The sequence below is a fragment of the Hyperolius riggenbachi genome, chromosome 3, assembly GCF_040937935.1.
Source record: "Hyperolius riggenbachi isolate aHypRig1 chromosome 3, aHypRig1.pri, whole genome shotgun sequence".
In the NCBI taxonomy this organism is placed as follows: Eukaryota; Metazoa; Chordata; class Amphibia; order Anura; family Hyperoliidae; genus Hyperolius; species Hyperolius riggenbachi.
In genome coordinates this window covers 251,475,275-251,501,472 of record NC_090648.1, presented here as the reverse complement: position 1 = coordinate 251,501,472, position 26,198 = coordinate 251,475,275, and the positions used below count along the sequence as shown (strand labels likewise).

At 42.1% G+C, this 26,198-nt stretch overlaps 1 protein-coding gene across 2 annotated transcripts in view; it reads left to right on the top strand.

The window, feature by feature from the left end:
* Positions 1–26,198, top strand: part of GRM3 (glutamate metabotropic receptor 3) — a 315,278-nt gene that overhangs the window by 139,101 nt on the left and 149,979 nt on the right. The window contains exon 1 of one of the 2 annotated variants that reach the window (XM_068276168.1): positions 15,481–15,548. The exons of the other annotated variant lie outside the window; for it this stretch is intronic. The gene's annotated coding sequence lies outside the window, so the exon portion shown is untranslated. Of the gene's footprint in view, positions 1–15,480; positions 15,549–26,198 lie in introns of those variants that run through there. 2 annotated transcript variants of the gene reach the window in all.

Below are 26,198 nucleotides of genomic sequence, written 5' to 3'. Positions count from 1 at the left end.
GCTGTGTAGTAAAATAAGATCAACAAAGCTCTTGGTCAGGAGAGTTAATAGTTGTGCTAGATATATGCATACCGAACCAATAAGACAAGACACTTTTTTTGCTCAGGCAATTCAGCAATAAAATCAGTATGTGGGATTCAGAAAAGTGAAGTATCAATTTTTAATATGTCTGTCTGTCTGTCTGGCTATCTATCTATCTATCTATCTATCTATCTATCTATCTATCTATCTATCCACATAGTAATTGAGGGTAATAGATAAAAACAAATATAAATGTACAAAAAATACATATACACTTCCACAGCAGCTTCTCTTCAGTGGTGAGTAGTAGATTTATTTATATTACACATGGCACAAATAATGCTAAGGGTGGCCATACACTGGTCGATTTGCCATCAGATTCGACCAACAGATAGATCCCTCTCTGATCGAATCTGATCAGAGAGGGATCGTATGGCTACCTTTACAGAAAACAGATTGTGAACCGATTTCAGCCTGGAACCGTTCACAATCTGTTGTGGTGGTGCTGCTGCTGCTGCCCCCACCCGCCCGCATACATTACCTGCTCCGCCGGCGCGACTCCAGTCCCCCGGTCAACCTGGAGACCAGAGCGCAGACAGAGCAGCGGTGACCGGGAGACTGGAGTCGCGCCGGCGGAGCAGGTAATGTATGCGGGCTCTATTGCGTCGGTCGTCGGGCACTCGAACGCCGCTAGCGATGCGCTCTTTACCCGCGGTCGACGGTTATTTTCCGCACGGCGCGATCGACGGGATCGGACGAAATGGATCGAAATTCGGCGTGTAGCGTGAACGATTGGCAGCAGATTCGATCCCAGTGATCAAATCTGCTGTCAAAACAGGCGCAAATCGGGCCAGTGTATGGCCAGCATTAGAGACAAAAATGCTTCTCCCAATGCTTGGCATTGACTTTAAGAGAGGGAGGAGCTCTCATCTGCATATTTATATACATCCTGCCAGCCAATAAGGCATGGCCAGTGAGCATACATTCTGTCTGTGCAAGTTAATGTCCTTCTCGCTCGTTTAGTCAGCCCCGACTCTTAGTTACTATATGTACTTTTGCACACCACATGTGTCTGTCAATCACTGCCTTTTTCAGCTGTGGCATAGACATGGTAATTGTTTCACATATGCTGTCTATCCATCTTAACCTCTGCCATCCTCTTTTATTTTGCCCTCAATTTTTCCAGGCATCAAGCACTTCTCCAAAGAATCTGGTCTTCTCAATATGAGACCAAAGTATTTGAGTTTTAATAGTAGTATCAGCCCTTCTAGTGAACACTCTGGCCTCATTTTTTTTAAGTATTGACTGGTCGGATGTTCTGGCAGTCCAGGGAACTCCCAGTAGCTTTCTCTACACCTACAGATTAATGGAGAGAAGTATAAATACAAGGCTAGTTCAAGTCCTGAATACTCGCTGTGATAAATCCTGACAGCATTAATTACATGTGCAAAGTCTTTTATCTACAAATTAAAACATGCTTTTAATAAAAGGAGACTGTGAACGTATAGTTCATGCTTATAACTGCATGTACCTTTCAATGTACTACAAAATGATAACTGGAAGAGAGATATGTTTTAAATATCTGATTAAAAGAGAGTTAATGCTTCATGGAGCTATCTCTGCAAAAGTGCAAAGAAGTGTGATCATTTGTGAGACTGTTATAACAAAGTAACCTGAAATTGCTTTAATTAACAGTGTAATGATGTGTCATATTTTAAAATGAAGTCTCTGGTATCTGTGTTCATCTTCAATGAGATTTGCTAGATTTCTCTAAAAATCATTGATGTGCAAAGCAATGTTGCTGTTACAGAAACTCAATATCATGAAATGCATTTCCAGAAAGCATTACCAAAATGTGCAATTATAGGCAGAGGAAACTTTTATCACATGCAGATAATAGGCTCGCTCCTAATCAAGTGGAAATAAGTTGGATTTAAAGATGAGATTTTTCTTACAAAACTGAATTTCCAGGCAAAGTTTCATTTTGTGCTGATAAAAGTTGGAGTGAATTACACTTGTGGATAACTTTGTTGATACCCTTCTATGCAAAACGAAGAACCCACAGGTTCCAAAATTTACTGACGCATTATTACATCGTTTTTCATGCTTTATTAACCAAAATCAGATTTCTGATTTCATTCATTGAAATAATAAAATGAATGAAAATCACATGGACCAAAATGATGTGACTGGTAAAGAGGGTGCAAAGAAAGCCTGTTAATTTGGGCACCACCATAAGCCGCAATGCAACTATGTCATCGCTGCCTCCTCGTCACTCACACACTATGGTGGTGTCAAGTGTGTCATTTGGTAACTGGAGTTTGGCTATAGTATAGCCAAACTATAGCCAAGCTCTAGGTAATGGTGCAAGGAGTATGGATGGGCACTTTTATCCCTAATGGGGTCTCAGCTATAGCATAGCCAAGCAATATTCAGCTGCAGCAGTTCTGCAACTGGGCTGGGAATATTGGCATAGTATAGCTGAGCACCAGGGGTTAGTTTTAGCTCCGGGATTTGCCTACACCAGAGGCCTAGTTAGCGGTGGGCACTCGGCCATAGTATAGCTGAACGCTGTATTTTGGGTCATTATCCTGTTGGTGAATGCATATTTTTCAACCTAGAAAACAATGGAATTATAGGGTTTATTCACTATCTGCTGGTAAACTCTACTTACACAGACAATGCATGTAAAGGTTACTGGGCTTTTATATAATTGCACAGTGCACATTACGCACATGGCATAACTCATGTCATGCAAGCAGCATCTGTAATATGATCAGATAAACGTGAATGTAATACGCCAATCTTACGTTGAACGAGGCTGTATTACTTTTTATTTTTTTCTTGCTGTAAGGGTTAAGAATTAAGAACATGACAGTTTCTCTGTAGGTGGACTGCAGTTGAACTTTAGCATAACTCTCACTAAAAACTAATTATAGCTCAAAAAAACTCTGTGAAGCCAAGAAACCCTTCTAAAAGCAGCAAACGGATCAAATAGTCCAAGATGTGTCAGTGTGTGAATGACACAAACATAAAAAGTGCAGTGTGTTTGAATTATCCGTTGCTATCAGTTTCTTAGTATGGGTCAGGGATGCGCAGCCTTTTACCTATATTTTGTATCCACAGTTCTGTAACTACCAGGCTAGCAGCACCCATTGTGCTATCCTGTTTTGCATGGTAAGTATTTAGTTTAGTTTTGCATATGTTTTGCATCTGTCTGATTGCTGAGTGTGTATTTGAGCTATTTAAGCGGTGCATATGAGATGGTGAGTCATTCAGATGCGGCCCATATTGGTGAGCGCTTGCTTTGTTTTCTGCTATCAGTTTCTTACCCTTAGTTCTGGTTATACTTTGTGTGCTTACACTGCTTATATTTTACACTTATTTTACTGTCTTATCATCTTTGCGCAGCTTTTATAAGCCCTGGGCACACTGAGTAGTAAGAGTATGAACCTAGTGAGGACTCACTGGTGTTTGAATAATACAAATATATGTCATCATTAATCGCATCAATTAACAATGTTGTGAGCACATTTAAGTTTAAGTAAGCTAACACTTTTGCTCACCTCTTCCACTTCTGTAAGTCACTAAGAAGGTAGTTGATGGTGCATCAAACTATGGAGTAGCCTATGCTTCCCATGTGACCTTGCTTTAAAGGGACTCTGAGCAGTGCAAAAACTATGGAAAGATGCATATCATTTTAAAGCTCTCTTTCTCCTCTTTCCAATGATATATAAACCGCCGCCCTACGCCTCTTAGTTTTCGCTATTTTCGCGATTGAAATTGCCGCGGCTGCAATTTTGATCGCGAAAATAGAGAAAACTAAAAGGCATAGGGTGACGATTTAGGGGTCGTCAGAAAGAGGAGAAAGAGACCTTTAAAATTATATCCAACTTTCCATAGTTACATTGTATTACACAGGGCGACTTTTTCTCAAAGTCAGCAGCTCCATTCAGCAGAATGAAGTTGCTGACTTTAGGAAAAAGTCACCCTGTGTAATACAATGTAACTATGGAAAGATGGATATCATTTTAAAGCTCTCTTTCTCCTCTTTCTGACGACCCCTAAATTGTCGCCCTACGCCTTTTAGTTTTCTCTATTTTCGCGATCGAAATTGTGGCCACGGCAATTTCAATCGCGAAAATAGAGAAAACTAAAAGGTGTAGGGCGGAGGTTTATATATCATTGGAAAGAGGAAAAAGAGAGCTTTAAAATGATATGCATCTTTCCATAGTTTCTGCACTGCTCGGAGTCCCTTTAAGCTCTACATTGGCACAGAGTTTGGAGTATAACAGTAGAGAAAAACTTGTTCACACCTTCACTGCTGTAAGCAACATTGGGACCCTCTGGTGCTCATAGGGTTTATATTTCCAAACAGCTGGCATGGTCTGGTATGTTCGGCTGTGAGAAACGCAGTCTAAATGCCTGTCTTTTTTCAGAAATACTTGCTTTAAGTATTCTAGAAAATATTTCACCATTAACCTTCCTGGCGGTTTGTTTTTTCTGCCAAATAGGCAGAAATCAATTTTTTTTAAAAAAAAATTTGTTTCATGTAAAGCTACCAGAGTGGTAGCTACATGAAACACCACTAGAGGGCGCATGTGTCCCTCTAGTGCGATCGTCGCCGGCATCAATAGCAAACAGGGGAATGCGTACATAACGCGTTCCCCTGTTTGGCTTCTCCTGTCGCCATGGCGATGATTGGAATGACGTCATGGATGTCAGCCGACGTCCTGACGTCAGACTCCTCTGATCCAGCCCATAGCGCTGCCCGGAACTCATTGGTCCGGGCAGCGCAGGGCTCTGGCGGGGAGGGGGGCCTGTTCCGCCGCTGCATACGGACGATCGCCGCAGAGCAGCGGCGATCAAACTGTGCGCGCGGCTAGCAAAGTGCTAGCTGCGCGCACAGCACTTTAAATGAGCGGAATCGCCCCACCAGGGGCTGAGATATCTTCCTGCGCGGCATAGCCCGAGCTCAGCTCGGGCTTACCGCCAGGAAGATTAATCAAACTGGATTTCTTGTTTTAACTGATGTGAGAGAACTTGTCAAGCATTGTTGTCCATTTTTGGAATTTAATTCTAAAATTGAAGCAATGAGCATAGCTGGGGGTGTAGGAATACTGGGTGCTCATTCTGGTAAATGACTCAAAAAGTACTAGAAGCAGAAGGTTCCTAGCCAAGCAGATTGTATTTTTAAAAAGTAAGTCTACAATGGAACATTTAATCTCCATTAAATTCATGTTTCTTTTAACATTTTTGTGTAATCATACTTAGGTATACCTAACAGAGGCGTAGCTATGGGTGGGCAAGGGGGGACACCTGTCCCCGGGCGCAGCACTGTAAGGGGGCACAAAGCATGGCCACCGCACCCCCAAGTGATTCAGAGGTGGTTTGCTGAATGGTGCCCCTGCTTCTCTCCCTCACTCTGCAGAGGAATGCAGAAGTGTTAACAGCAGCAGAACTAGGAGGCCGGGGGCACACCTGGCTAACTATAGGCTATCTAAACATGGGGAAGGAAGGCACATCTGGCTATCTAAAAAGGGACACATTTGGCTATCTAAACGGGAAAGGGGGGCACATCTGGCTACCTAAACAGCATTTGTACATTTGGCTCCACCCATGACCACACCCATATTCTGATGCATGCCCAATTTGTCCAGAGGAGGGGTGCAAAAACTGTCTTTGTCCCCGGGCGCTGAAAACCCTAGCTACACCTCTGATACCTAAAGCATATCCAAAGCATATCATTAAATTTAGCTTTACTTACCTGGGGCTTCTTCCAGCCACTAGAGGTCATATGTGTCCCTCGTGACAGCTCCGGTCTTCTCCCGGGTCCCGCTGGCAGCCTCTGAAGTATCGCCGACCCCCAATGGGTTGGTGTCTTCTGCGCATGCGTGGGCTTGCACCCATGCCGCATGCGAACTTGCCTACGTCATCAGGAGCGCACTGCGTCTGTGCAGTAGCAACATTACATATTTTGCAAACCTGGTATATTACTGGTTACATGGTTCACACAATATAGTTTGTGCATATGGTGCTCAGCCATCTGTAAAGGTAGTAGAGGCAGGGGAGGGAAGCAGATACAAACACATGGAATTCAGCGCAGGAGATTTGGATGCAGTCGGCACCACCATTGACCGTAGAAAGGAATTACGGCTATAGCGGTGCACAGTGAGTAACTTCGGCGCCGTCAGAAGACAGAGCTGAAGTTACTTTTAAAACACTGTAATTCGGCAACTAGCCATAGTTGGAAGCCGAACAACATCATTCCCCACCATCCACGTGGACCTGCATGGGTAATAGTATTTAACGCCGCCGGGACAAAAAAAAAAAGTCAGTTCCCACATTGCTATCACTGCAGGTTTACTTTAATTCACATCAGCTGTCAATTCATTTTTGTTAAAATATACTAAAATATTGAAGCAAATTAATTGAAACCAGATTAAATCATTGCATTTACAAGTCATATTTAGTGTCAAATTATATTTTAATGTAAGTTTTTCTAATTTAGTTATAACGCAATACACAAATTGTTAGCAATCATTTAAATACATGTTATATTCATCATCCTCACTAATAGGTTGCTAATCTTTTAATAACTAATTGGCTTATCAAATAAGATAAATAGTTTTATGTATGCAATGTGATATAGCTGCTTAGCAAAGTAATGTTTCAAGACTGTACATATTGATGTTCCAATTCCACCCATCACAATACTGTTTTAGATTATACTTTTCATTATTTTAATAAGTGTACATCAGTTATTTTTATTTAGTATTTATATAGCACCAACATCTTCCGCAGCGCTGTACAGATTATATTGTCTTGTCACTTAACTGTCCCTCAGAGGGATTCACAATCTAATCCCTACCATAGTAATATGTATGTATTGTGTAGTGTATGTATCATAGTCTAAGGCAGGCATGGGCAAACTTGGCCCTCCAGCTGTTACGGGACTACAAGTCCCACAATGTATTTGCCTTTATGAGTCATGACTGTGGCTGTCAGACTCCTGCAATGCATTGTGGGACTTGTACTTCCTTGACAGCTGGAGGGCCAAGTTTGCCCATGCCTGGTCTAAGGCAAATTCAGGGGGCAGCTAATTAACTTATCCGTATGTTTTTGGGATGTGGGAGGAAACCAGAGTGCCCGGAGGAAACCCACACAGGCACGTGGAGAACTAAATACTCAGTGCAGATAGTGCCATGGCTGGGACTTTGAAGCGCTGCAAGGCGAGAGTGCTAAACACTACGCCACTGTGTCGTCCAGTTAAATATATATATAGCATTTTACATTTATGGTTATTGTCATCAATTGTTTCACATTCAAAATATCATTCTTTTAGTTAAGTTTAGTTTCATACAGTTTACATTAGTTTACTAATAGTAACTTCTGATTAAAATATCAATAATAAAAAACACTCTATGTTTCATTTAGTAGAAAATGGACATAGATGTTGAACCAAAAATGCACACTGAGAATGCAGGTAAGCTTCACCCATATAAAATTTGCCCATGACGGCAAAATACCAAAAAGTAGCTGTTCTTCTCTGCATCCAATGAGAAGAAATGCAGAAAGGTGGTTGAGAACCAAATCAAGATTTTAAAAAAATATTAATAATGATAATTTGCAATGTATTTTGTTAGCAGCATGTTTCCTGAGTTCTGCAGACAAATGTCATTTGACGAAAGGTTAGGTGTTTGAGTACATTACACTTGTACCAAAGATTTTGTAAAGTCAGTATTAGTAAATTATTTACATCCAGAAGCTGCGCACAGAGTTGATTTCCATTGGTTTCCTATAATGATCACTACTGATGCTCTAAGAGTGAGACCAGGTAAAAGCTATTCCACGCAATACACAGGTGAAAAATTGGCTTGACCATAGTTGCCAACCATCAATATGCACAAAATGTCATATACATCAAGCAAAAATGCTATACAGAAATATGCAGGGTTGGTCATCATGAATCAAAGCCGCAATATAGTGAAGTTACAGCTCAGCTTGATATAATAAGATTAATGTTCCAGCTGGTATAACACACATTGAAATTTAAAATTAAATAATGCCTCAGATAATAGCAAATGCATCTAAAATGTAATAATGTATAACTGGACCTCAACAATATTTTCGCATAAAATGTATATTTACCCCAATAATAACACCATGAAATGGTAAATGAGTAAATGATGTTTCTTTATTTACAGCAAATATTTTATTCACTTTCCTGTCTCTCAGCACCATCGGTCAAAACATTTGAATCCATCAGGTTGGATATGTTTGGATGCCCTAACTATTTTCTTTAGATTTACCATAGCTTTTAGATTTTTTTACTCCTTTACCTTTCAAAGTAATCCAGTAAAGATGTATACATCCCAATCTATGTACAACTGAAAACACACAGATTGCAGTAGTGCTTATATACTTAAAAATGAGAAGGGAATAGAATCTCTAGTACTGAATGTTAAGATTTTTATTTTCTTATATTACTGTTTTACTCAGTGAGTACCGGTTCTTTTTTTTGTACTGCCACCATTTCCGTTTCAGTCCTGCAGGTTCATGTTTGGCATTCTAGCCTGTGACAACCCAACTTTTAGCTTCTCCACCTACTGCAGAGTGCAGGTTTCTGCCCCCTGTTGGTTTACTGAGCAACAAGACTCAGCCAGGATGCCTCCTCCAGTCCAGTTTGCAAATTCATCCTGACCAAATAATTTATCTGCATCCTGACCATAGATGTCAAATATCTGTATTGCATTTTTTTTTTCATTCTAAATATGTGGTGGGCTGTGTTGAGAAATCTTTCATCTTTAAAACAGCTGTTTTTTAGCCTGTTTATGAGTGTATCTCTTCTGAATGTAAAACCTTCTTAAAACAGAAGGTATTTGCAATTATTTAGGTTAAAGTGAGCATGTAAGATGTCCCACAGTGCATCACTGCTGACTATGCAAATCATCTCTTTGTTGTCCCTGTAAGCTAAATACACCTTCAGAACCACTGAATGCAATGATGTGTTGGCTTGTTAATTGTCCAGAGCCATACTAATCCAACATGAATATAGACTGGTTGATCCTCATCAGTGCATGGCATGGATTAACATTGCTCTATGGGGTAGGAGTAGGACTTGAAGCACCCAGCGTTACAGAATCAGAATGCCTTGGAGTGTGTAAGGAGCTAAAAGGATCAAAAAGCCATCTTACTAAAAATTATATGTAAAACTGAATTTTGCCTTCCTAAAACAGAAGCAGCAGAATATTGTACCATGTTAGCCATCAATAAAAGCAAGAAGTTCTGAATCAGGATGATACCATTCATTGGATAACTTAACCACTTAAGCCCGAAGGGTTGTTTATTTTTTGCATCTGAGCAACTTTCACCTCCCATTCATTTGCCAATAACTTTATCACTACTTATCACAATGAATTAGCCTATATCTTGTTTTTTTCCGCCACCAATTAGGCTTGCCTTGGGTGATACATTTTGCTAAGAATTATTTTATTCTAAATCCATTTTAACATGAATATTAAGAAAGAAATGGAAATAAATCATTATTTCTCAGTTTAAAATTAATTCATGCTACCATAATTAAAACCCATGTATTGTATTTGCCCATTTCTACCGCTTATTACAACACTTAAATTATGTCCCTATCACAATGTATGGCGCCGATATTTTATTTGGAAATAAAGGTACAGTTTTTCAATTTGCGTCCATCACTATTTACAAGCCCATAATTAAAATAAATATATTAATGTACTCCTTTGACATGCTTATTTAAAAAGTTCAGACCCTTAGGTAACTATTTATATTGCTTGTTTGTTTTTTTAATTGTAATTTTTTTATTTTGTTTTTTTTTAATTATCTGGGTAATTTGTGGTGTCAGAGGTAAACAGCTAATTTTAAATGTAAAATAATGCATTTGTTTAATAAAACAATAGATGTGGGTGTAGTTTTACTATTTGGTCACAAGATGGCCACAGTCAAAAAGTCCTGGAAGCATACGATCAGGCTTCCAGGACGCATTAGGAGGACAGGAAACTTTTTGACAATCAGAAAAACAGCAGCCTCTGTTAAGAGGCTGACGTTTTTTCTGCTGCGGGCTTCGATCAGTGAATGGGATTTATAATCCCATTCATTGATCGCTGGGCTAACGACTGGTGGCAGGAGCGCGCGCAGCCAAACTGGATGAGAATGTTCGTCCAGTTGGGATTAAGTGGTTAAATTATATATAAAAGGTATTTGCGATTATTCAGGTTGGAGTGAGCATATGAGGAGTCCCACAGTGCATCACTGCTAAATATGCAAATCATCCCTTTGTTGTCCCTGAAAACTAAACACACCTCCAGAACTGCTTGAATGCAATGATGTGTTAGATTGTTAATTGTACCGATCCATACTAATACCACAAGCATACAGACTGCTTTGGACTAGTTGATCCTCGTCAGTGCCTGGCATAGATTAATATGGTTCTATGGGGTAGGACATTAAACACCCAGAGTTACAAATTGCCCAACAAGCTCATGGTAAGATAGAACTCCCAGGAGTGTGTAAGGGGCTATAAAGAACCAAGAAGCCCTCTTACTGCATTTCTGGTACTGCTAAGGCAGGCCCACATACCAATATACAGTAATATATACGGTACATACAGAAAAGGTTGCTGATGCTGAAATCAGGACTAGTGCCCAATAGTAAAATAGCGGTAATATTACCATTATGCTACAATATGCTACAAGCGGCTTCACCAAGTGCTCAAATTACCGGACCCCTTTTTCAGCATATGGGGAGAGGATGCCACGTAATACTACATCACAGAAAATGGCTACAGGAAGACATGAATATTGCAGGATAATGCTGACCTAAACATCACTACAACTGCTTTTTTTTTACTTTAGCAGAACAGCTCTGAGGCCTGGGACCCACTACAAAGCGCTATCGCAATCGCTAGCGATTTGTGGTAGTGCTTTGCAAGCGATTCCCCTGCTCCTATACAATACATTCAAATGGAAATGCTCCCAAAATGCTGCATGTCCTGTGATTGCAATTTGCCTAATCGCAATAGCTCTAGTGGAATCTGTCCCAGCCATTTACATTGGCAGAGCCTTTATGGAAATTGCTAGCGATTGAAAGCGATCCCTAAACACTCAAAAAATGCTCTGGTGGGTTCCAACCCTAACAGTCTGGTGATTCACAACACACAATGAAAATAACTAAATTCTTTCATATAAAAAAGTCAAGAAATCTCTTGCATTTTACTGATCTTTACATATTTCAGGTTTGAATGAAATCCTCAAGTTACACAGGCAATAAAGGAAAACAAACACACACATTCCAGCAGATGAAGCAATTAGTAATTATCATGCTAATTTTAGAATTTTGATTGATATAATCATTAACATGCATAATTTGTAGGCAATATTGAAATGATAACTGTGAACGTGTTGGTGCAACAAAGCTAGAACTACACAGGATTAGGTTTTAATGACTGCAGCACTTGTTGCTGTGTATTTTAGTATTAAAACAATATGCCTAATTAAAATCACTAACAGCTATACTTAGCTGCATCTATCAACAATCGGTCATTTAATTTTTCTTACCGTGCAAAATAATGACTGATTTCAATATCGGAATTCTAGTCTCTTATGATGGAAAACTGTATAATTAAAGTGAGAATCTTCTTTCCGGGAAAAAGAGATTAGACTATAACACAGTAGATGCAGTATTGTTTTCGATGTTACCTTTCCTAGTAATGTTCTTAAGCCTATGTGAATGTCTGTGTTCATTGTGCAAAGCATGAAAACAGTGCATTTTCAGCAAGCACATACTATTAATCAAATGTGACATGGCCTTTGTAATGTATACAGCAAGGATAAAGAGGCGTTCCGCCGCGCCTTCTGCTGAATCATTACACACCAAGCATCTATAACATAAAGTTTCTTCTTGAAGTTGGGCACATTTTCCAAGCACAGTTTGGGAAATTAGTGTGGTCTGAATTAAATACAAAGCTTAAACTATATGTTTTTGCTATTTTGCAAAGTACACTTTTTTTTTTTTGTCCTTTACTTTACTGTGCAGTTTCGCACTAAACTATCAGTATGCTGGAAGGTTACATTTGGATACATAAAGTCACAAAGGCATTGTGCTGCTGACAGAAAGGTTAGGGTATTTGCAAACAAGATGTGTGAACCTCTAGTTAATACAATCATCAATGCATCTTATAAGTCACTCTTGGTGACAAAACTAATTGGGCGGGACTACAGATGCGGAAGCAAGCCAGTATGGATGTCTGCGCCATTCGGGACTCTAAGCAGTGCATTTGTGAGTCGGCCAGGCAGCAAACACACGGGTCCAGCCTTTTGATGTTAAGCTTCATGTGAGTGTGTATTTTTAACTTAGGCCAGTTCCCACTAGCAGTAAAAAAAAAGTCTGTTCGCAGATCGGAACGGAACGGGTCCTAACCCATGCAAATGGATCAAATGTTAACCTATGGATCCATTCACAAACGTCCGTTCAAACGGATCTGTTCCGCACAAACACAAACCTTGATCGGACCGCAATTTTGGTTCTGCAGCAATTTTTCCGGACTGCTGAGGCCAGAGAAGTGGAAATGGAAGGTAAAACGCAGCTTTAGGGGCAATGAGAAAATGGAACATTTCTTCACACTGGTGAAGAAAAGGACCATTATAAATAGAAAAATATACTTTGGGGGTGGGATCTGGGGGGGAGGGGATGTGGGGAAATGAAACAGATGCAACAAAACGGAAATGGAGTGAAAACGAATCCAATCGACTGGTGATCAGATCGTTTGCCACTGCAACGCAAGTGTGAAGCGGGTTTTAAACTCATCATACAATTATGCACTACGATGGGATGTGAATATGTTAATTTTTTATTGGTCTTCGGAATGATGGTGAACATTAAGGTTAAGGCAGATAGTCTGTGATAAGGCAGGGACCTTAATGTGCTGCACACCTATCTAATAGAGGGTCATTTGTAAATTGTAAGTGTCCCGTCTAAAGGGTGAGGTGGTGGTTTTCACTGAGTGTTGAGAATCTCAAGTATACACAGTATACACTGTGTTACAACATCGAGCATCAACTACAGTACAGTACAGGTAGCTTTCGAGACACAACATGACACCTTAAAGTAAATCTGCCACATACACTGGTAATCTGAACCTGCACTTTAAAACTGCACAAAGGTCTTTTGGATATGGGAGGTTGAACCGTGCACTTGTCAGGCAGTTCAGCATCCCATTTGCTGGCCACCCACAACCTTCTGGCTGAAATTGAATGTTTCCTAATGGTGGCATTTGTAACCTTATAGCAAAAAGATGCATCATGCAAGTTCACACAGCTCCAGGCACCACCTACAGGAGAGGCAGCACATCCACTTGCACAGGCTGGAGGAAGCCACCAGTTGTTGGTCAGTGAAATTCTACCATAGTTCAAAGGAACAATGCCACAAGCAAGCAAAAGGAAAAAGGCACGCACTGTTCCTGACAGGATGAGCTTAAAGCCAGTTTTTTTAAATATAAATATATATATATATATATATATATATATATATATATATATACAGGTCCTTCTAAAAAAAATTAGCATATTGTGATAAAGGTCATTATTTTCTGTAATGTACTGATAAACATTAGACCTTCACCTGGCACCTGCTCACAGTGCCAAAACCACTGGTAAATGGTTTACTGACCATGGTATTACTGTGCTCAATTGGCCTGCCAACTCTCCTGACCTGAACCCCATAGAGAATCTGTGGGATATTGTGAAGAGAAAGTTGAGAGACGCAAGACTCAACACTCTGGATGAGCTTAAGGCCGCTATCAAAGCATCCTGGGCCTCCATAAAACCTGAGCAGTGCCACAGGCTGATTGCCTCCATGCCACGCTGCATTGAAGCAGTCATTTCTGCAAAAGGATTCCCGACCAAGTATTGAGTGCATAACTGAACATATGTAAGGAAAGTCGGAAAATCAGCCGCCTCCACTCAGCGTGAGGCGGCTGTTTCCATGGAGAGCATGGCGGAATGCGGAAAAACTGCCGCGTCTGACGCGGCGGTTAGCACGCATGGCTCTGTTGCTGACACTTTGACCCAGCGCGGAGAGGCAGCCGCCGGTGCAGATAGCGGTGCGACCAACCCCGCGCATGGGTCAGCAAAGTCATTGCAAAGCAGTACTGGTGTGGCTGGGACTCATAGTCCACCTAGGTTCAGAATGACGCACGTGCGCGCGGAGAGGCAGAACCTTTATGGCAGTCAGAGAAAGGTCAGCTGACCAGGCTGGTCAGCTGACAATCACAGCAACTTTCATTGGTCCAGCACTTGAGGAAGGTGCTGGAGAGCACAAGTGTATATATACTGGGTGCTGGTCATTCTCTGGTTGTCTGTCGTTGCGATCACTACGTGGTAGCACTCATGCCTTGTCTGTATCTGTGTTCTAGCATAGTTTCCAAAGGTGTTGACGATCACGGACCTCACACCTTAGTGTTAGGAATATTGAACTGTATTATTTGTTATGACCTTCTGCCTGCCTGACTATCCTGCTGAACTCTGATTCTGAACCTTGCTATCTCTGATATCCTGTTGCCAAACTCTGCTCATTCCTGGACTCTGTATTTGCCTTTCGATTCTGTACCCCGCTATTCTGATACTCCGTTGCCAAACCCTGCCTGTTTATTGGATTCCGTATCTGTCTCCTGAATCTGTACCGTATCTGTCTGTGTGTATAACGACCTGGATTGCCCGACCTCGAGAACTGGCCTTACTGTTAGAGGCAGTTTCTAGACCTGTTAGTGACACCCTCTCTCTGGTGTCACTCACGTTCTGTCCTTCCTATCCTCAGCCTGGCTCCTCCCCCTCTCCCGTCTAGGCATACGGAAGGAACTTACTTCTGTGCAGTACTCCTTACTGCTTCTGTACCTTTTCCTAAGGTGCAATACTCAAAGTATTACTGTTACACCAAAACACTCCTATTCCCCAGGTGTCCAGAGGTTAGAATATATATCTGATTATCGGTGATACTGCAGATCACCAATAATCGGGTATATTCTGTATTCTCGGTGATACTGCTGTTCACCAGTAATCAGACCCTCTCTGTTACACCGATCGTTACAACATAATTATTTGAAGGTTGACTTTTTTTGTTTTAAAAACACTTTTATTTTATTGGTCGGATAAAATATGCTAATTTTTTAAGATAGGAATTTTGGGTTTTCATGAGCTGTATGCCAAAATCATCAATATTAAAACAATAAAAGGCTTGAACTACTTTAGTTGTGTGTAATGAATCAATCTAAAATATATGAAAGTCTAATGTTTCCCAGTACATTACAGAAAATAATGAACATTATCACAATATGCTAATTTTTTTGAGAAGGACCTGTATATATATATATATATATATTTATATCATTTCAGATTACCTGTGCCTGTTAATTAACGAAGAAGCGGCTGCTCTAGTGAAGTATTTTGGTATCAATCTGTCACTACTGCACGGCAAGATGAAGCATTGGCTGTTGCTAGGTAACGCATGCTACGCTGCCACTAGCGTGCCTAGTGTGCAAAGAGATGTGAGGAAGTCACTCTAATTTATTAGCGCGAGTAGCAAGAGTTTACTCGCACTGTTTGGCTGCGGTACTAATATGTAATGTATTTTCACATGCTCGTAGACTTCAATGCATTTGGTGAAAATGTGTTTTCTCATGTCCATATATTTTTGCAAATATTCTCATCTGTGTGAAAATTAGACATTTTCATGAAGATTAAGGCAAAACGAAACTGGCCATATTTGTTGAGGTATTTGAATACTCCCTTTTTACCATCTGTCCCTCTTTATTTCCTGCGGGCTCTTTTATAATGCATTGGTATTTCTTTACAATTTTTCCTGTGATTTTTCTGCAATTTTTGGACACAGAAATGCAGCATTCAGGATGTTTGTGATCTGGCAAAATCAGATTACAATCGGATCACAGCAGTATAAAAGAGTTTCAGCAATGTTCTTAACTTTGAAAATGACTTTGCGTTTTGTGATTTGCATGCGATCGGACATGAATCACAAAATGCAGCAAATCATGTCCAGTATGAATGAGCCCTTAGGCCTGGAACCCACTACAAGTCGAAAATGGCAATTGTCTTGTAAGCGATTTCATGTGCGTTTTCAAGCCATTTTAAAAAGTGCAAGCTGTTTGCCAGTGATTGTGATTGCAATTAGCGATTTTAATTCTGATTGGTCATTTCAAATTATTATTTTTTTTTACAGTTTGCAGTAATTCAAAATCACATAGAAATTGCTATGTGTAGTGATTCATTAGCGATATGCCAGTATTTATATACTTTGGAGTGCAAATGCTCCCAAAATGCTGCATGCCCAGCGATTGCAATTTCCCTAATCGCAATCGCTGCTGTGGAATCAGACCCATCCATTTACATTGGCAGAGCGTTTAAGGAAATCGCTAGTGATTTAAAGCGATCCCTAAGGCTGCTTACACACCAAGACGTTACAGGCGCACGTTAGTGCGCCTGTAACGCTCCCCCAACGCACAGCAATGTAACACAAGTGGGCTGTTCACACAGCCCACGTTGCGTTACATGTAATGCTGCACGTTCTGCGCAAAGTGCAGCATGCTACGGCGTTGGAGCGGCTATAGCCGCGTTAGACTGTTTGCACATGCGCAGTGGGGGGCGGAGAGGAGGCGGGGAGAGCCAGCTACAGTAGCCGCGCGCATGGCTACTTAATATTCACTGCACTGGCGGCAGCTGATTGGCCCGCGGGACCACGTGATGCGGAGTGTCTCGCTCCGCATCACGTGGTCCCGCTGGCCAATCAGCGCCACTCTGGGAGACATTATAGGAATCGAGCCGCCTAACGCGGCTCATTCTACCGTCGGCTCTTGCAGCACCATACGTTGTGTTAGGTGCACGTTATGCGACCTTAACGTGGCACCTAACACAACGTCTTGGTGTGCAAGAAGCCTAAATGCTCAAAAAAGCACTCTAGCCAGTTCCAGCCCTTAGGGCTCTTTTCTACCAGTTGCGTTCTGACTTGATTATTGGGGGAACTTACGCTTTGCCAATCGCACCACTGCACTTTTTTTTTTAAAGCTCTACATCTCGCATTTTTTTTTGCCAGTCTATGATTGACCTGTAATAATTTTTCAATATTCAGTTGAAAAAGTGCTAGCTTTAACCACTTGAGGACCTAGGGCTTTCTACCCCTTAAGGACCGGCCACCTTTTTTCCATTCAGACCACTGCAGCTTTCACGGTTTATTGCTCGCTCATACAACCTACCACCTAAATGAATTTTGGCTCCTTTTCTTGTCACTAATAAAGCTTACTTTTGGTGCTATTTGATTGCTCCTGCGATTTTTACTTTTTATTATATTCATCAAAAAAGACATGAATTTTGGCAAAAAAATGATTTTTTTAACTTTCTGTGCTGACATTTTTCAAATAAAGTAAAATTTCTGTATACATGCAGCGCGAAAAATGTGGACAAACATGTTTTTGATTAAAAAAAAAACATTCAGTGTATATTTATTGGTTTGGGTAAAAGTTATAGCGTTTACAAACTATGGTGCAAAAAGTGAATTTTCCCATTTTCAAGCATCTATGACTTTTCTGACCACCTGACATGTTTCATGAGGGGCTAGAATTCCAGGATAGTATAAATACCCCCCAAATGACCCCATTTTGGAAAGAAGACATCCCAAAGTATTCACTGAGAGGCATAGTGAGTTCATAGAAGATATTAATTTTTGTCACAAGTAAGCGGAAAATGACACTTTGTGACAAAAAAAAAAAAGTTTCCATTTCTTCTAACTTGCAACAAAAAAAAATGAAATCTGCCACGGACTCACCATGCCCGTCTCTGAATACCTTGAAGTGTCTACTTTCCAAAATGGGGTCATTTGTAGGGGGTGTGTTTACTGTCCTCGCATTTTGGGGGGTGCTAATTTGTAAGCACCCCTGTAAAGCCTAAAGGTGCTCATTGGACTTTGGGCCCCTTAGCGCAGTTAGGCTGCAAAAAAGTGCCACACATGTGGTATTGCCATACTCAGGAGAAGTAGTATAATGTGTTTTGGGGTGTATTTTTACACATACCCATGCTGGGTGGGAAAAATATCTCTGTAAATGACAATTTTTTAATTTTTTTTACACACAATTGTCCATTTACAGAGATCTTTCTCCCACTCAGCATGGGTATGTGTACAAATACACCCCAAAACACATTATACTACTTCTCCTGAGTACGGCGATACCACATGTGTGGCACTTTTTTGCACCCTAACTGCGCTAAGGGGCCCAAAGTCCAATGAGTACCTTTAGGATTTCACAGGTCATTTTGAGAAATTTCGTTTCAAGACTACTCCTCGCGGTTTAGGGCCCCTAAAATGCCAGGACAGTATAGGAACCCCACAAATGACCCCATTTTGGAAAGAAGACACCCCAAGGTATTACCTTAGTAGTACGGTGAGTTCATAGAAGATTTTATTTTTTGTCACAAGTTAGCGGAAAATGACACTTTGTGAAAAAAAAACAATAAAAATCAATTTCCGCTAACTTGTGACAAAAAAATAAAATCTTCTATGAACTCACTGTACTACTAACAGAATACCTTGGGGTGTCTTCTTTCTAAAATGGAGTCATTTGTGGGGTTCCTATACTGTCCTGGCATTTTAGGGGCCCTAAACCATGAGGAGTAGTCTTGAAACAAAATTTCTCAAAATGACCTGTGAAATCCTAAAGGTACTCATTGGACTTTGGGCCCCTTAGCGCAGTTAGGGTGCAAAAAAGTGCCACACATGTGGTATCGCCGTACTCGGGAGAAGTGGTACAAAGTGTTTTGGGGTGTATTTTTACACATACCCATGCTGGGTGGGAGAAATAAGTCTGTAAATGGACAATTGTGTGTAAAAAAATCAAAAGATTGTCATTTACAGAGGTATTTCTCCCACCTAGCATGGGTATGTGTAAAAATACACCTCAAAACACATTGTACTACTTCTCCCGAGTACGGTGATACCACATGTGTGGCACTTTTTTGCACCCTAACTGCGCTAATAGGCCCAAAGTCCAATGAGTACCTTTGGGATTTCACAGGTCCTTTTTGTTTCAAGACTACTCCTCACGGTTTAGGGCCCCTAAAATGTCAGGGCAGTATAGCAACCCCACTAATGACCCCATTTTAGAAAGAAGACACCCCAAGGTATTCCGTTAGGAGTATGGTGAGTTCATAGAAGTTTTTATTTTTTTGTCACAAGTTAGCGGAAATTGATTTTAATTGTTTTTTTTCACAAAGTGTCATTTTCCGCTAACTTGTGACAAAAAATAAAATCTTCTATGAACTCACCATACTCCTAACGGAATACCTTTGGGTGTCTTCTTTCTAGAATGGGGTCATTTGTGGGGTTCCTATACTGCCCTGGCATTTTAGGGGCCCTAAACCGTGAGGAGTAGTCTTGAAACCAAATGTCGCAAAATGACCTGCGAAATCCTAAAGGTACTCATTGGACTTTGGGCCCCTTAGCGTACTTAGGGTGTAAAAAAGTGCCACACATGTGGTACCGCCGTACTCAGGAGAAGTAGTATAATGTGTTTTGGGGTGTATTTTTACACATACCCATGCTAAGTGGGAGAAATATCTCTGTAAATGACAATTGCTTGATTTTTTTTACACACAATTGTCCATTTACATAGAAATTTCTCCCACCCAGCATGGGTATGTGTAAAAATACACCCCAAAACACATTATACTACTTTTCCTGAGTACGGCGGTACCACATGTGTGACATTTTTTTGCAGCCTAGGTGCGCTAAGGGGCCCAACGTCCTATTCACAGGTCATTTTGAGGCATTTGTTTTCTAGACTACTCCTCGCGGTTTAGGGCCCCTAAAATGCCAGGGCAGTATAGGAACCCCACAAGTGACCCCATTTTAGAAAGAAGACACCCCAAGGTATTCCGTTAGGTGTATGGCGAGTTCATAGAAGATTTTATTTTTTGTCACAAGTTAGTGAAAAATGACACTTTGTGAAAAAAAAACCAATAAAAATCAATTTCCGCTAACTTTTGACAAAAAAATAAAATCTTCTATGAACTCGTCATACACCTAACAGAATACCTTGGGGTGTCTTTTTTTCTAAAATGGGGTCACTTGTGGGGTTCCTATACCGCCCTGGCATTTTACAGGCCCAAAACCGTGAGTAGTCTGGAAACCAAATGTCTCAAAATGACTGTTCAGGGGTATAAGCATCTGCAAATTTTGATGACAGGTGGTCTATGAGGGGGCGAATTTTGTGAAACCGGTCATAAGCAGGGTGGCCTTTTAGATGACAGGTTGTATTGGGCCTGATCTGATGGATAGGAGTGCTAGGGGGGTGACAGGAGGTGATTGATGGGTGTCTCAGGGGGTGGTTAGAGGGGAAAATAGATGCAATCAATGCACTGGGGAGGTGATCGGAAGGGGGTCTGAGGGGGATCTGAGGGTTTGGCCGAGTGATCAGGAGCCCACACGGGGCAAATTAGGGCCTGATCTGATGGGTAGGTGTGCTAGGGGGTGACAGGAGGTGATTGATGGGTGTCTCAAGGTGTGATTAGAGGGGGGAATAGATGCAAGCAATGCACTGGCGAGGTGATCAGGGCTGGGGTCTGAGGGCATTCTGAGGGTGTGGGCGGGTGATTGAGTGCCCTAGGGGCAGATAGGGGTCTCATCTGATAGGTAGCAGTGACAGGGGGTGATTGATGGGTAATTAGTGGGTGTTTAGGGTAGAGAACAGATGTAAACACTGCACTTGGGAGGTGATCGGATGTCGGATCTGCGGGCGATCTATTGGTGTGGGTGGGTGATCAGATTGCCCGCAAGGGGCAGGTTAGGGGCTGATTGATGGGTGGCAGTGACAGCGGGTGATTGATGGGTGGCAGTGACAGGGGGTGATTGATGGGTGGCAGTGACAGGGGGTGATTGATGGGTGATTGATAGGTGATTGACAGGTAATCAGTGGGTTATTACAGGGGAGAACAGATGTAAATATTGCACTGGCGAATTGATAAGGGGGGGTCTGAGGGCAATCTGAGCGTGTAGGCGGGTGATTGGGTGCCCGCAAAGGGGCAGATTAGGGTCTGATCTGATGGGTAACAGTGACAGGTGGTGATAGGGGGTGATTGATGGGTGATTGATGAGTAATTAGTGGGTGTTTAGAGGAGAGAATAGATGTAAACGCTGCGCTTGGGTGGTGATCTGATGTCGGATCTGCGGCCGATCTATTGGTGTGGGGGGGTGATCAGATTGCCCGCAAGGGGCAGGTTAGGGGCTTATTGTTGGGTGGCAGTGACAGGGGGTGACAGGGGGTGATTGATGGGTGATAGGTGATTGGCAGGTGATTGACAGGTGATCAGTGGGTTATTACAAGGAAGGACAGATGTAATTAATGCACTAGCGAATTGATAAGGGGGGGGGTCTGAGGGCAATCTGAGCGTGTGGGCGGGTGCCTGCAAGGGGCAGATTAGGGTCTGATCTGATAGGTAACAGTGACAGGTGGTGATAGGGGGTGATTGATGGGTGATTGATGGGTAATTAGTGGGTGTTTAGAGAAGATAACAGATGTAAACAATACATTTGGGAGGTAATCTGACGGCGGGTTTGCGGGCGATCTAATGGTGTGGGTGGGTGATCAGATTGCCCGCAAGGGGCAGGTTAGGGGCTGATTGATGGGTGGCAGTGACAGGGGGTGACAGGGGGTGATTGATGGGTGATAGGTGATTGGCAGGTGATTGACAGGTGATCAGTGGGTTATTACAGGGAAGAACAGATGTAATTAATGCACTGGTGAATTGATAAGGGGGGGTCAGAGGGCAATCTGAGCGTGTGGGCGGGTGCCTGCAAGGGGCAGATTAGGGTCTGATCTGATAGGTAACAGTGACAGGTGGTGATAGGGGGTGATTGATGGGTGATTGATGGGTAATTAGTGGGTGTTTAGAGAAGATAACAGATGTAAACAATACATTTGGGAGGTAATCTGACGGCGGGTTTGCGGGCGATCTAATGGTGTGGGTGGGTGATCAGATTGCCCGCAAGGGGCAGGTTAGGGGCTGATTGATGGGTGGCAGTGACAGGGGGTGACAGGGGGTGATTGATGGGTGATAGGTGATTGGCAGGTGATTGACAGGTGATCAGTGGGTTATTACAGGGAAGAACAGATGTAATTAATGCACTGGTGAATTGATAAGGGGGGGTCAGAGGGCAATCTGAGCGTGTGGGCAGGTGATTGGGTGCCCGCAAGGGGCAGATTAGGGTCTGATCTGATAGGTAAAAGTGACAGGTGGTGATAGGGGGTGATTGATGGGTGATTGATGGGTAATTAGTGGGTGTTTAGAGGAGAGAATAGATGTAAACAATGGATTTGGGAGGTGATCTGATGTCGGATCTGCGGCCGATCTATTGATGTGGGGGGGGGGGGGTGATCAGATTGCCCGCAAGGGGCAGGTTAGGGGCTGATTGATGGGTGGCAGTGACAGGGGGTGATTGATGGGTGATTGACAGGTGATTGACAGGTGAATGACAGGTGATTGACAGGTGATCAGGGGGGATAGATGCATACAGTACATGGGGGGGTCTGGGGGGGGGGGGGTCTGGGGAGAATCTGAGGGGTGGGGGGTGATCAGGAGGGAGCAGGGGGCAGGGGGGGGAATAAAAAAAAAATAGCGTTGACAGATAGTGACAGGGAGTGATTGATGGGTGATTAGGAGGTGATTGGGTGCAAACAGGGGTCTGGGGGGTGGGCAGGGGGGGTCTGATGGGTGCTGTGGGCGATCTGGGGCAGGGGGGGGGGGGGGAATCAGTGTGCTTGGTGCAGACTAGGGTGGCTGCAGCCTGCCCTGGTGGTCCCTCGGACACTGGGACCACCAGGGCAGGAGGCAGCCTGTATAATACACTTTGTAAACATTACAAAGTGTATTATACACTTTGTATGCGGCGATTGCGGACCTAACATCCCGCCGGCGCTTCCGTATGGCCGGCGGGATGTTGCGGCGGGTGAGCGGCACCAGGCGGAGGCGGAGGATCGCGTCACGGATGACGCGATCGCTCCGCCCATGCCCCTACAAGGACCGCCGCCATTTGTCTATACGGCGGTCCTTGCGGGGTGCACTTCCCGGCCGCCAATTGTATATACGGCGGTCGGGAAGTGGTTAAATGGAGAAAATCGAAATTGCAGTACGTTATATATAATTAGAATTACATAAATCTGTAATAACTCATTTCCCAGCTGCTGCTGTTCCCAGATACTGGGACTGAACTTACACGCCATTGTTCCGATATATTTTTTTTTAAGTGTTCTCTGGATAGAATAAAACAGAGGAGAACATAATAGAATAGGATAGAATATAAGATTAAACTTTGTGACTTGGGGCCACAAGAAATAGCAAAATGAAAACACGCATTTATCACTTAAGCAATTTAAAACAAATAGTGAGGTACAATTCAGAAGACACAATCAATTATGTTTTATTAATGTTATTTTAATACATGTTATGGTCCAGTAATCCTGATATGTTCAATACAGTGAAGGAATGAGCTTATAGCAGAATGTAATTTGCAGTAGCTTCTGCTCACTTACAAAACACTTGCTATGTTAATTGTGATTTCACACTTGACAGAACTTGCTCGCCTCCAGGTAACTTTCACTTCGTAGAACACTTACTATCTCACCAGCCTTTTCTACTTAATATTTCTAGCGCTTTAGAAAGCCTGAAGCAAGTTACCTAAACACAAAGGGCCGGTTAACCCTCACTTAAACGTAATTCTTTCACTCAAAGCCAGTTAACTATCGCTGTTCCTGAAGGCATGTTCAGCAATGTTTTGTCTTTGAATTAATATATCAACTATGTGTATGCATCATATGTTAATTAGTCAAATGAACATACTGTAAATATAAGATACCACAGATCACAGCTGTTTAACCTTGGGACATGAACATCAGAAGTACCGCCATTGGCCTGGTTGGAAATCCTTGTCCAGTATCTATTGTTATCTTTAAAAAAAAAGCCTGATGTTTTTGTAGCATGCAATTTCAGTGCATGGTTAACCGTAAGAATTTAGTATTTTTTAATATAAACTGTTAATTTACTCCCCCTTAGCTAGCTATACATCGATTGAAAATTTTTTTTCTTACAATTATGGCTGATGCTCACATATGGAAGTCTGGGTTTCTGATTTTTTTGGGCTGTTTTGCAGTAAAAATTGATGAAAAATTCAATTGCAAGAGCTCAACAATCATGATTTTTCAACGATGCATTTACGATTTTCATTCCAGGAATGAGAACCGATATTACTAATATTTTACTACTTAATTCTGATAGTAAAATATCTGTAATCCTTACCAATATTTTACTGTAACCTAACCCAACCCTATTCTCACACTGAGTTTTCCCTCTCAATACCTAACACTAACTAATCCCCCCTGGCACTGCCTAACCCTAAAACCCCACTGATAGTTCCCAACACTAAAGAACACCTCCCCAGCTAAGAAAGGGCTCAAACAATTAATCCCTTAATAATTCTGATGTGGGGTGGACCAAGGAGGGGAAAAAGCACCAGGAGCCAGTAGTGCAATATGCCTATACACCAAGATAAATACTGTATGTTGAAAATAATACACTCACAAATTTCGGGCTGCAGGAAATGCAACCACCAATATGGCTTATGGAGGAAACCCTGCCTCCGCTTGGGTCTGCAAAGTTTAAAAGAGGTTGTGCTCCTGGTAGATTGGGTAGCTCCTAGGGATAAGGGCTACTTAAAACATACAACCTCCAAGTAGATAGCCGTATTTGAGGCAAGGCCACAAAGGACATGGCCTAGGGCACCAGGAAGCAAGGGGCAAGCAGCAGGCTGACACACTAAGGCAGTTAAACTGCCAAACATGTAAACCGCAGCAGTCACAAACCCAATCCATGGCCGGCCTGCTTCCACAGGGACAAGCAGTGGAGCACTGGTCCTGTTCTCTCCTCATCCTGTGCTGTGTTACCCGCAAGCACAGCACAAAATGGGGAAAGCACAGGACCAGGTAAGTACATAGGATGGGGGGAGTACAAGATGAGAGCACATGACCAGGAGAACAAACGGGACAGGAAGGAGCACACAGGACGGGTTTTGCACAGGAAAGGGTGGTTGGGAGTGGCGGGTTGGTGACAGTGGGCCTTGGGCGGTAAAATGTCCAAATCTAGCCCTGGATTTGATAAATATAAATGTAAAACAGTGGGGGCACCCAAAAGGTATAAAACAATTAAAACAATATAAAAAGGAAAGGTATGGTAAGTTTACCTCTCCTGTGTTCTAGTAGCACATGTAGCAATTTAAAACTCGATTGAGATTTTATTGCACAAGAGGCTAAGACAACGCATTTTTTGGGTATCTCCGGCTTCATCAGGTCAATAAAAAACATCAAAAAGTGCCTCTTAGCCGAAACGTACTGTAGTAGACTTGAGTACTTCAATCAAATCAAATCCCACAATAACTCTATTTGCACTCATCAGGGCTGTTGTGAATGACAACAAGATCAATGGAAACATCACATTGTACAAAAATAAACAAATATTGTTTTGGTTACTCTACTTCTCAGTCTAAAACCATACCACAGCATGGCTCTAAATAGAGTAGAAAAGGAAATTGGTGCATATACACTCACGATTAATTTTGCCCTCAGTGATCAGTACTTGATCAATCATTGGACAGTAACAGTCTACAGGCTAGCAATGCATTCTGCTGCTATGTAAGTTGAGGTAGGACCAAGGCACAGCTCATGATGGGGTGGATCCCAGGTGGAGGGGTAAAGAGGTAAACAATGCATTTGGTCAAGATGTTCCATAACTCCAGATTTTTTTAGTGATATATTGGAGAGGCTGTACACACTCTAGATTGTTTACACATCTTTAGATGAAAAAATAATACAGATTAGGCTCATGCTTATGTCATGGGTGGCATCACTGTTCCAAGCCAGTGACTCAAAGTATGGAAGCCAAAGGACTAGCATAACAGCCAGGCAACTCATGTTTGAGGCGAATAAACAATGGCACCCTACATAATTATTTCCACACCGCATTGCTTAAAAACAAAAGTCATCCTATTGTTCAGAACAGGCCCGTTTCTAGGGCCGTGCGGCCCGTGCGGCCGCCCTGAGC